At 41.0% G+C, this 12,746-nt stretch overlaps 1 protein-coding gene across 1 annotated transcript in view; it reads right to left on the bottom strand.

The window, feature by feature from the left end:
* PLEKHM3 (pleckstrin homology domain containing M3) overlaps positions 1 to 8,321 on the bottom strand; it is a 220,129-nt gene extending 211,808 nt beyond the window's left edge. The window contains exon 1 of the mRNA XM_063430113.1: positions 8,008 to 8,321. The gene's annotated coding sequence lies outside the window, so the exon portion shown is untranslated. The remainder of the gene's footprint in view (positions 1 to 8,007) is intronic.
* Positions 8,322 to 12,746: the final 4,425 nt, after the last annotated feature.

Genomic DNA, 12,746 nt, shown 5'->3' with positions numbered 1-12,746 from the left:
GTAACATCATAACCCGGCTCCTGGCATCACTGCAAGGAGCACGAGGGAGATTACACCTCCCTCCTTCGCTGCAGCACTAAGTTAGCCGTCCGCCCACCTCCCTCAGCAATCCATGAGCCCGCTGCCCCCCTTCATCCTTCAACAATGCATGAGCCGGCCTTCCCCCTCCCTCCGTCAGCCGCCTGCCTGCCTCAGCCCTCCGTGATCCGACTGCTAGCCTCTGCTCTCAAGCAGCCGGTCACCTCGGGGGCTGAACACGCTCACAAATCCCAGGCGCCAGCACAAATGTCCTGGTCGCCATGGCAACCTGTCGTCTGGGATTTGTCGAACCTTGGATCAACAAAATATCCATGTCTACACGTCTCACTTCAAATTTAAGTCAACAGAAATTACTTTCTCGAAGCAGGAATACATAGGAATATTTTCTTTAGACGTGCAGGGGTACTTTTCTGTAAAAAGGTTGAGAAACATTGTAACAACATTTGTGCTTGTCTTATCCATCACAACATACATACATACATACAATAATTAATGGTTGATTCACTGACTGGAGCAAATTCCCTAAACAGTAAGTTTTGGTACACTGACAAAAACATTAAAGCCAAAATGGTGGAAAAAGACTGGAGCATTTTTACAAGATGGAAATTCCATCTGAATTGTTTAAGTCACTAAATAGAGAATAAAACCCTCTTTTTACTATGCATGCATCTGTCTCATATCTAATAATTCTAGAACAACACATATACCTTTAACTGTGAACTTCATGGTTATGGGAGGAAAACAGAGAACAAAAGACAAAAAGCAGACAGTGAACACAGATCACTCTGGAGAACTCATCATTGGGATAGAATGGGAGGGGGGTCTGAAAGCTTGATAAGGTATGCTTCCTGTCACAGATCTTTGTTTCTCTGCTCAATTACCTCTGACAGCATCTGCCAGGAAGCAGTACATTGTGAAGCTTCACTCACCACCACAGCAGGAGTTTAGACACCCTTCATTGCTGCTTGCTGATGCATGAAGAATAAAAGAGGATGGACAAAGTTATCTTGGCCATAATAGAGCAGAAACAGGTACCAACAAGAGCAGTGTTAAGCATCCATTCATTGACGGACCTGACGCTGCCGTGTCAAGATAATCTAACTGTATTTTTACAGTGGGTGGGCCCTGCAACTCTTCCAGTCCCAGAAATGTATGCTACACACTGCAAAGCATTGCTTTGGGACTATCTCGAACACTCAAATTCTTAAAAGTAAATAGAGACGAGATGGTGCCATAGGAAAATATATCTCATACAGACACCACCACTTAGTCATGATATTCTTTGTTCCCAAGAGTGACTGCTACTTCTCAAATTTGCTGAATATAGCATAAGAGATGCTTAAAGGACCACTAAAAATAAGCTAGGCCACTTTATCTCAATGAGGCGGTGTGGGTGCAGTGGTGTTATTTTAATCCCGCAACGTAGAATGTTGAATGTTGGCACTAAATTAAAAAAAATCACAGTAACTGAAGGTTTACATTGCAGGGCTAACGGGACACTACAATGCAGAAATAAAAATCACTGTTTAGAAGATGTACTCCAATGAAAACATAATGCATTTATTTATGCATATTTCTATTGGGGATATACCTAAAATAGCTTGCAAAAGTTTGAGATATGTTGTCTACAGCCTGTGCTAACCGTTCCCTTCTTCCTCCACCTAGACATTCTGTGACTGTCCAACCACAGGCTTCCCAATGCAGTTCAGTGCTAAATATTTGTAAGCCAGGTATTCTGAGCAATTGCTGCCTCTTGAGTTTAGCCTAACTAAGCTTAAAAAAAATTAAAAAAAATAAAAAGGAAGTAACCGTCCTTTTGTTTGCTTGACAACCTGGGGGAGTAACCAGCTAAATTATAAAAGTGCCAATATTTATTGAAATCTGCACTTTTTGTATATAAACAAACATGACACGCTCTTCACATAATATAAAGCACTTTGGCAAGTTAGAAAAGCATGTATAATGAAAAAACACCAAAAAACAAACCAAAACACACCAAGATGCTTACTTTTGAGTTTTTGCCATTTTTGCAGCTTTTTATATAGATCAATAATATACATTTCTCAGACAATTCTGGTCCTACCGTTGTTCATAACAGGAATGCTTTGTATTTCCTCTAAACATCTGCACTCCATGGGTTTATGGAATAGCTATTTTGGCACTTATTTTTTTTCGGTTGGGTCCTATATGGCTTATAACTGAAAAGATTTTGTTGCAAATTGCTTAAGAGAACACTATAGTGTCAGGGTCACAAACATGTATTATAGTGGCAAAATAACTATTTAGGTCCCGGCCCCCCTCTCCTTGCAGTAAAAAGGTGAGTTTACTGACCCTTTTCCAGTGCTGCAGAGGTCTCACCGCAGCTGACTCTGCCTTGCTCCACCTCCATGGCTGTGATTATCAAACTTTATGATCTAAGCCAATCCAAGGATTTCCAATAGGCAGCATACGAAGCAAAAAGTTTCTCTTCGACAATTAGCATCTCCTCACAGAGATGCACTGATTCATGCATGGAGATGCTAAGCACCCAGGAGGCCCCTCTAGAGGCCGTCTGAGTAACAACCACTAGAGGTTTTACTAGGCAATAATGTAAACACTGCCTTTGCTCTGAAAAGACAGTGTTTACATTAAAAAGACTGCTATAGACAGTAGAACAACTAGATTAAGCTTTAGTTTGTTTGGTGAATATACTGTCTATTTAAATAAAAACAGTGAGAAGAGACAATGACAAGAGTGTGGATTGCTTGAAGTGTCCATTTAACAGCATAGTGTCCATAGTACAGCACAGGTAAATTTTAGTCCGAAAATGGGCCTATCCCATTTCTGCCAAAAAAGGGTCATATCGATCAAAAATTACACCCCCCTTCCCTGTTTTGAGAGGGCACAATGCCCAGTTATTAGCCAGCATTATGAGAGGGCACAATGCCCCACAGCCGGTTCCAGCTTACATTCAGGGTGCAGAGGTCAGACAGCTGAGTGATCTCTGCCGGCAGCTCCTTCAGCTCGTTCCCAGACAGATTCAACACCCAGAAGGCCTTCAGCTTGCCAAGAGCCGGGGGAATGCTCTGCAGCTTATTACGGCACAGCACCAGGTTCTGCACGTGGGAGAGGAGGCCCAGGCCGTCTGACAGCTCACGCAGCTCCGAGCACCCGCTCACCTCCAGTTAATTGAGGGAGAGGGTGAAGAGAACCGGGGGGACCTGGTCGCCACACGCCCGCAACTTCTTATCTACAGCCGGACCCTGGAGAACCAGCTCCAGGCGCTTCTCCTTCTCTATTTCCGGTCCGGCCACTGCTCGCTGACTGCTGCCATCTTTACCGACACCCTCAGACCCGGAAATACTAGAGCAGCCAATCAGAATCTAGCAAACCGGAACAGATTCTTCCAGGAGATAGGAGTGGGCAAAACTAGCCTGTAATGTGTGTCTGTCTATGACTGCTAATCCACTCTAAATACACAGTATGATCACAGAACACACATACCTGTGCAAAAAATGTGCAAAAAAGTTCAAAAAATGAATAAGTACTAGCCTTAACGACACATGACATGTGTGACATGTCATGATCCCTTTTATTCCAGAAGTTTGGTCCTTAACCCCTTAAGGACACATGACATGTGTGACATGTCACGATTCCCTTTCACTCCAGAAGTTTGGTCCTTAAGGGGTTAAAAGGCTACTCTTCTACCAAGTTACAGCTGTAAATATCCGTAGAATGAGACAGCCACTAGAGGCTGGATTAACCCATAGGTAAACATAGCAGTTTCTCTACAGAAAAAAGGGTTAATCCTAGCTGGACCAGGCACCCAGACCACTTCATTAAGCTGAAGTGGTCTGGGTGCCTATAGTGGTCATTTAAGTACGTGAGCTTTATTAAAAAGGCTTGTTTTTAGCACAGAAACTGTTCCCTTGTATACAGACAATAGATCAATCTGGAAGGTAGACAAGAGGTTAAAACATAAAGTACGTTGCAGGTAGCCAGGGGAAACTGGAGGAAAAACCAAAAGGTACTAGTCTAGTGACTTCACTAGACTAGTACCTTTGGTCTTACCTCCAGTTTCCCCTGGCTACCTTATAAGGCTAGTACTAATATTTTTATTTTGCACTTGAGGTATATGTGTTGTGATCATATTGTGTATTTAGAGTGGATTATCATTCAATTTACTATAAGATACTAACTACACTATGCCAGACTCCACTTATCCACCTAGTGGTGGATTAGGTGAAATTCTTTATGTTTAACTTTATAAGGTTAAGCCATTTGGACATAACTGGAGTGTCCGACTGGTAAGTAGATCCTAATAGGTAAACTTCATATCTTATTTTGTGCTACTTGATTTTTTTGTCTGTGACTGCACAACATGGCCTGTAATGTGTGTCTGTCTGTGATTGTACAACATAGTCTGTAATGTGTGTCTGTAATTGCACAACATAGTCTGTAATGTGTGTCTGTGATTGCACAGCATTGCCTGTAATGTAGGCACCGAAATTTTCAGTGGAAAATAGGCCTATCCCATCAAAATCATTTGGTGAAAAAAGTCATTTTCGCTTTCGCTTTTCGGCCTAACACCGATTATAGACCGGCATCAGGGGCACTGGAAGGTGGCAAAAAGATCAGGGGCATCAGCATATTGTTTCATTTTGTTGCCCCTTTGTTTGCTATTTAAACTGTGCATCTCATTTGTTAACTCATTTTATAATTATTCAGTTTGTAATTACATAATTGAGATGATCAGAGATTACTTTAATATTTGTAATTGGAGGTGTAACTTAAATGTAATTTTGAGACATAGATAACAATTCTAATTGCAGATGCAATTCAAATCTGACCAGGAAATGTTCAGGAGCCGACTCGGGGCTCCAGCCCAGGACAGCAAGTTTGCCACAGGGAGAGGGTTTTGGTTCCATGGTTACTTGACTCAAAATGTATTAGCACTACTTAACACTTTGTGATTTAACGATAATCAGACAAGTAGTTTAATTCTATTACACCTACAGTCAAACTGCATTCAATTGCATGATTAACATTTTTTTCTTTCTTTTTCTCTGTATGGGTGCATGACAGAGGAACAAAATGAAATCAAAATCAATAAAAACAAAATACAAAATTTTAGTTAGATATGATGTAGTGCAAAAGTTAAAGTTTCATCACTATGGGAACAATCTAAGCACCAAACCAACTTTAGCTTAATTAAGTGGTTTGGGTGTATTGGACATGTCTATGCAATCTTGCTGCTCTATCGCTCATTTTGTTTATGCAGTCCTCGCCACTTTTCCCTTTGTTGTGACTCACACGGTCTCCCTACACACTTCCTTCAAAATAAGTCTAATTTTTTCTATATTACAGAGTGTTTAATTTAGAAGATATGATTGAAAATTAAATAATGTATTAACGGAGTCAGTTTGAATCACAGCAGGGAAGGTGTAGCTAGGGATGCATAAACAAAGTGATTTATCTCCTAATCATCTGTGAACTCAGCAGCAAGATTGCAGGAGCATGATCTTTACATCAAAACTGCTTCATCAAGCTAAAGTTGGTTGGTGCTTAGAAGTGGCCATGGTGCCTGGAATCTGTATGCGCAGCATTTTACTATGAAATGCTGAACATATCAAGTTTAAACCCTTAGCTGTCAGAGGTTTAACTCCACCTCCAGCAGAATCATGTGGTGTCATCAGCCAGTCCCGAACGGTTAATGTCGATTCTCTGCAAATTTTCATGCACGGTGAGCCATTCATTGGCTGATAGTGGTCAGCTGGTGCTCGCAGCAATTGCATAGCAACTGCATCGGCTTCTGCAACTCTGCAGAACCAGGAAGGATGTGACTGAAACGCGGCGGGGACTTGGGTAACAGGGCAAATTTTTCCTAAATGGTTTGTCCAATTTCTAGGGAACTGGGGCAGGGTACGCTTTGCATCATAAACATTACAGAAGACTATTGTAGTTATAAAGCGTGGAGTATCCCTTCAATTAAGTGATTTGGGGGCACAGATGCTGCCCCTGCAGCCATTTAAGAAATAACACTGTCATTTCTGAGACAAGGCACTGTTTACATCTTGCATTTTCCATACCTACTAGTTGCTGTCAAGCTAAAATAAAATAGGAACATATTAAATAAATAAATAATAATACATTCATTTCCAGTGCTTGAATTCAGATGAATTATTTTTGTATATTTAGTTAATTTGACAAAAAAAAGGAACAATGTTGAATTAAATTGTTTTGCAATTTTGTTTACCAAGAACCACAGAAGGAATCAAACTGTGGCAGCTTTTCATCGTAAATTCTGACCATATGACATAACATGCACAGTTTATATGTGCACTTTGTGTAAATGTATTTTTCTGCAATAAATCATCATTCTTAAAATCAAAGAGTATAGATTCTGAGCAAACAGTAATAGCATTTTGTTATATGTAGTAGCTATGGTGCTTGGAGTGCACTGGCATCCTCTCCTCCCCAAACTGTAAGTAGTGGTAAATGTTTAATATATCCAAATTGTTTAATATCTCACCTTAGCGATACCAGTTTAATTGATTCAGTGGTATAGAAGTGATACAGAAGTGTCACAGCCCAATCTTGTCATAGATCAGCCTTCTACTGCATGGCATATTATTTGTGTTGATAAAGAGAAAGTGAAAATAATAATTGTAACACCCCATGCAGGCAGCGGGCTCTGAGTGCTGGGAAATTCTCCTCAAAACAATATTAGAATATGCCCTGAGCCTTGTGACACTAATATTTCAAAATAATTAAAGAACATCAAAAGAATTTACAGAACGAGCTACCAAACATGTTTTTGATCATATAAAACAAACATACATAAACATAAATAAATGCCTTCTGTTTTTCATACCTAGTGAGAAGTAATCGCTACATATTCCTTTTCAGGGTTGAATTCTGTCCCCTTGTATATGATCTGTAACCTCAGTACAATACCGCAGAATTATGCTGGTATTTTAACAAAGAAAAGAAAATTTCATATGTATCAACAACAGAATTACAGTAGATTACCCACATTTAATGTTCTTTTGGACGTCTAAAATTAAGGCTTTCGTATTTATTTATTTTTAATGACAAGTGTTATATTTATTTTGCATTATACTATTTTAACTTCTATCTAACTGGAACTCCCTTTAGACTTTTAAGCAATCAGGAACCGATGTATATAATTCAATTAAACATTTCACCTGTTTACCTAATTCAGGAGCACAGACCTGGGGGGCAGGTTGGCACTTTTAATAATAAAATGATAAATGGTGTTTCTACAAGTTCACTCTGATTAATATTTAATTGCCATGCTGGCATGCTGATTTGATTGATTTGTGAATGTATGGCATGATTAATGGTGTTAAGTCAATTCGAATGACTTTTGGTTTAAAGTGCTGTGTCATTTTAAACAGTAGAATTAGAATGCCAGTCATTTGTAACTGGAAAAGATTCTTAAATTGAACCTGAATTTGAATAGAATGATAAACACAAAAAGAAAAATCATCTCAAGAAAAGATTAAACCAAAACACAACAAAGAATTTGTGATCACATGTACAAGTATATGACAGCTTTATATAAAGGGTTAAGAAACTGGAGGACAATGACAGGACATTGTGCAGCTGTACCACCAGGGCCTACTGGGATCTGTCACTGTAGATACAGAGATTATTAGAGGCCTTTTAATGTGATTCTGCACTTTTTTTCCTAGGATGAGATCATCTACTGGCAATTAACCCCTTAATCAGCGTAGACCGTGCAGCATGAAGACAATAGAAGTGTTTTCTTTTCTGTCTACAAGCATACCCAATATATGCAAGCACACATGAAGGTTTATATGGGCTTGAGAAAGCATCAAATAATAGTATTCATCGTAGACATGATAATTCAGACAATTAAAACAATTAATAATATTTGAGTAATATTAAACAATCAGTGGAACACACACACCTCTGTATCTCTTGTGTATAAAATATACATACCTGCTGAGTCAGTGCAAAGCTGGGCAATAATTCCAGCAAGGCCGTTTTGTGTTTCATATTGCAGGTGACTTCATTATTTTCATCCTCAAAACGACTTTGTTACTGATGCTCAATCTGCATTGCTTCCCTGTTTACAACATCCCAGCCTTCGTCCTCCAGTCTACTCTGTCCCCTATGCAACAAGGAAGCTTAGAATAGTTCCAGCCGGCAGGGTTAACGCTTGTTTTGCAAAGTTTCTAGCTATGCAACGTGCACAACTGCAGAATTCTGGGTTCTAAATGCTGTCCAGCATTTTGCTTTTACAGTTTGTTGATGCCAGGAAATCTCTGTAAGCATTTTATTAGCGTCCTCTAAAGGGAGAGTGTTTTCATCCTATGGTACTGTACCATATTATTGGTATTAAAAGCTACATAATCTGATTTATTTTTGGCATTATTATTTTGATTTTAGAAGAACTAAACTATATTGCAGAAATCAAATTTTTATCTACCGTGAGGTTTTTGCTTTACTTCGGTCCTCCAGTCCCACAATTTGTTCCATTGATCCTATTCTCTAGGTGTTCTCTCTGACTCCAACCTCTCATTCACCCTTCATGTCCAGTCACTTGCCAAATCCTGCTGCTTATAATCTATCTCAAAAATGTTTGTCGCATCAGCCCCTATCCAGCACCGGATACGGTTAGAATGCTGCTCCATGCCGCTATCATCTCTCGACTTGACTACTGCTGTACACTTCTCAGTGGTCTTGTGTGTTCTCAGCCCCGCCAAATTTGGGACGGTTGGACTGCATGAAGCTTGCAGTAATGGTTATGGTGCTAGGACTGCCCTTGCCCTACCGGTGTAATTTGTCATATTGTTTTAGAACATTTTAACATATTAGTTGGGTCCCACCGGGCGCCTGCACCTATAGCCCCTGCTTCCAAGTACACCTTGCAGGCCATGATTTAGCTCTTTAAAGACATCTGGTGTTTTCTGCAGGAGAAGACCGGGTGCGACAGGGCTGTCTGTGTGTGATGTGGATAACTGTGTGATTTGTGTGGCAGTGCATGATGCATGGGAGTAAATATTTGGGTAGCCGTGAGTAATGTATGTGGCCGTGTATGGGTAGCTGTGACTGATGTATGTGGCGGTGTGTGAGAGGCTATGATGAGTGATGTGTATGAAACTGAGTGGTGTTGATACCGGAGAAACTGACGGAAGCGAAGCACAGAGAGATGGACACAGGTTTCTTCAGGAAGGAAGAGATTCTTTATTGGATCACCGATCGGGACTCAGAGGGACTAACGTCACCAAAATACAACAAGTTCTGAGCCCCGGACAATAGTGCAGGCTCCTTATATAGGCACATAACTCCTCCCATATTAAGCTCCACCCGCACATTCTCTTGACCAATCAATACAAATAAGAATTAACTTCCTGCTTGACCGCATGGCTTGTCCAGCACAATGGAGGAGGGGAATACTACATCCTGTATTCTTGCACATGCTCCGTACACTACTGATCGTATCTTGCCTCGTGCAACCAACTGATCGATACGTCAGCATATGCACGTACACATGCCACGTGGTAATCTCGGCCTACTAAATTTATTTTTACCGAGATTCCACCACATTCCCCCCTTTGATGCCTCTTGACATTTCACAATTACTTGAGGCATCACTTAACCTTAGTTTGCATACACCGCAAGTTACCTTGAACCAGACCAGACTTATCTTATGATGTGAATCTTCAACACTCATCTTCCTGCATTGGTTCTCCCTGATCTAGAGCCTCATATTTATAAATTGCCATTATCTGTGCAGCAGCCTTCCTTTCTGCTATATTTTCTATCAGGCTTTGCACAGACCTAACTACTAAGGGTATAAGACACGGCAGGAGTAGACACAACATTAAAATCAGTAGGACTCCACCTACCACTGCCTTAAGCCCTCCAAACCACTCATACCAGCTACCAAACCAACTACTTGGATTGTACCCTTTCCATACCTGAGTAGGCACATGCGCTAGTTTAACCATATGGCTAGTAAGCTCAGCTATTGATTGCCCTTCGTCATCTATTTGAAGACAGCAATTGCTCAGGTTAAACTTCCCACATACACCTCCCTCTACTGCCAAAAGGTAATCCAAGGCTAATCTATTTTGGTAGACTGCTGTCCTCATCCTGGTATTATGCTTCGCTAGAAGATTGAGCGCTTGTGATGTCTCGTTAGTAATAATCTCAACCACCGCCTGTAATCTTATAATACGGTTGAGCATATAAATAGGGGTTCTATAACCAAAGGTACCATCTTCTGCCCACGTGGCTGGCCCATAATAATCTATAATACGCTGGGGAGGCCATTCATTATCTTCCCAGGCGCCTATCTCTATGGGTCCCCTTTTCTTCCTATGATTCACATCATACACTTTAACACCTAAAGTCTCACCTGTTTCAATAGGTAACAAGAAGAAGGATGGTTTGAGCATACCCAACACACATGCCCCTTCCCAGTCCTGTGGCAACTCCGAATAGGCTTTCTTACCACAGATCCAGTACAAATTTGCTGGGGCTCTCCAGGTAGATGTGATGGATAAATCAAACCACACATCCTTTAAATTGGCGTATCTAGCAAACGGGTTAGATGGTTCTGAGACATTTGAAGCCGACCACCAAGTTGTATTCTTTGTATCATCATCATAAGCTTTTTGCCCTAGACAAGTTAATTCTCCTACAGAAGTATTATACATCATTCCTTTCCTTGCTATGCAAACATAACCTATGATGGAGGTCTTTAATCTCCACTCAGATTTACCTCTAACACTCATATGATAATCGGCTTGTGTAGATATTAATTGGTCAACTGCCTCAGAACCGGACATTACCTCCTTTGCTTCCCAAGGCCATTGGTCTCCCATGTTAGTACCTCCACACACATAGCAGTTGGTAACATTAAGACTACCGGCAATACTTTCGGCTAAATCAATGAACAGGTTTTTAGCATTATGGGGGATCTTATTATCTATACTCATCTCTTCATAAAAGGAATGGTATACTTGATGAGTTTGGGAGGATACCGTATCAGTCTCTATCCCTTTAAACAATACTGTCCCAGGATCTAAACCCGTCCCGTATATTTGAAACCCAAATAAATTACCATATTTGTCTAAGAACTTGTCGGGGTTATTTATAAGTATATGGACTGGATTGCATTCCATAGACTTACAATATGGGCTGGTAGGCAACTTAGTCACTATCATGTCTTTGTCTACTGTCTGTCCCCAAGTTGCCCACCCCACACAAGACCAATATGGGCAAAAGTTATAATCTCTATTTGGGCATCTAGGACTCACATATTTATTTTTACTACTGGGACAAATATATTTATCGTTAGACCCATACGTCCTCTCCCATCTAAGATCCCCACATACATTCCACGGCTTTCTACCACTTGATATCGCCTTACACGCATCAAATAGCAGAACACCCGAAGAATGTACGGATTCTAATACCGTCTTGTTAATTAGGGTCCCCTGAGGATCTCCATTCCTGAGAGTCAACCAAATTGTACGAGGTTGATACTCCGGACTGAAGCACTTAGGTTCTCCTACTCCTAAATGGCACACACTATAGTCTATATTTAGGTATCTACATCTCGATACATCTCCTTTACACTCGTATTGTGAATGCCAAATTAGGGTTTGGGAAATATGGTTACCTGTTCTTGTAGTCTTAATGCATACCTCACAGCTAGGAGTGTCGGTACCTCTACCTTCCTGAATATAAAAATACACATAAATAAACATTATCAAGAACACATCTTTCGCCGTCATCCTCAGTCTTCGTCCGTGCGAAGGCACCTCAGCTTCCAGGATGTAAGGGCTGCAGGGAATGGAGTTCTGCTCGTCTTCACAGGAGTCCCTTCAAGACTTTCCCTGGCTTATACACTATACGTCGGTGGGCGGACAGGCTTTATTATGGCCCTCTCACTCACGCACCAAATCCCTGAAACAATAAAATTTTGTAATCCACACAAGTTCCTCGTTACTCCGACTGAGTCGTGCGTTTTAACCGGATCTTGCAAGGATTCTCTGGGTCTGCTGTAACTTGCCAAGAATCGACTGCTGCTGGTTTAACCCTGGAGTGATGTATCCACGGAGTCACTTCGGCTACTTTTATCGCTGTAGGGGTAGACAAAAGAACAACATAAGGACCTCTCCACTTGGGCCCTAACGGTACATTATTCCACTCTTTAATCCACACTTGATCTCCTGGATGGTAACTATGAACTGGGGGATAAATATTCACAGGTAATCTATCTTGTACCCATTTCTGTACCTCCTCCATAGTCTTACCCAACTCTACAACCTGCTGCCGGGTAATTCCTTCTCCCAACTGACTCAAGCCCCCCCTTAAGTTACCAAGTACGGGAGGTGGTCGCCCATACATGATTTCAAAAGGAGAGAGGCCCATCCTTCTGGTAGGGGTACTGCGGATTCGCAATAAAGCTATGGGTAAGAGAACGTTCCACTTAAGTTGGGTTTCCTGACACATTTTAGCCAACTGATTCTTAATAGTTCTATTCATTCTCTCTACCTTACCAGAACTCTGGGGTTTATATGCTGTATGAAGCCTCCACTTTATACCAAGCATATGAGTCAGTTGTTGTAGGCACTGATGAACAAAAGCTGGACCATTGTCCGATCCTATAGAACAGGGTAGTCCATATCGGGGTATTATTTCTCGTAGCAGGAATCTCACAA

Source organism: Pelobates fuscus, chromosome 8 (assembly GCF_036172605.1).
Source record: "Pelobates fuscus isolate aPelFus1 chromosome 8, aPelFus1.pri, whole genome shotgun sequence".
NCBI lineage: Eukaryota > Metazoa > Chordata > Amphibia > Anura > Pelobatidae > Pelobates > Pelobates fuscus.
Note: the sequence above shows the minus strand (reverse complement) of the source record. Positions and strands in the feature narration are given on the sequence as shown.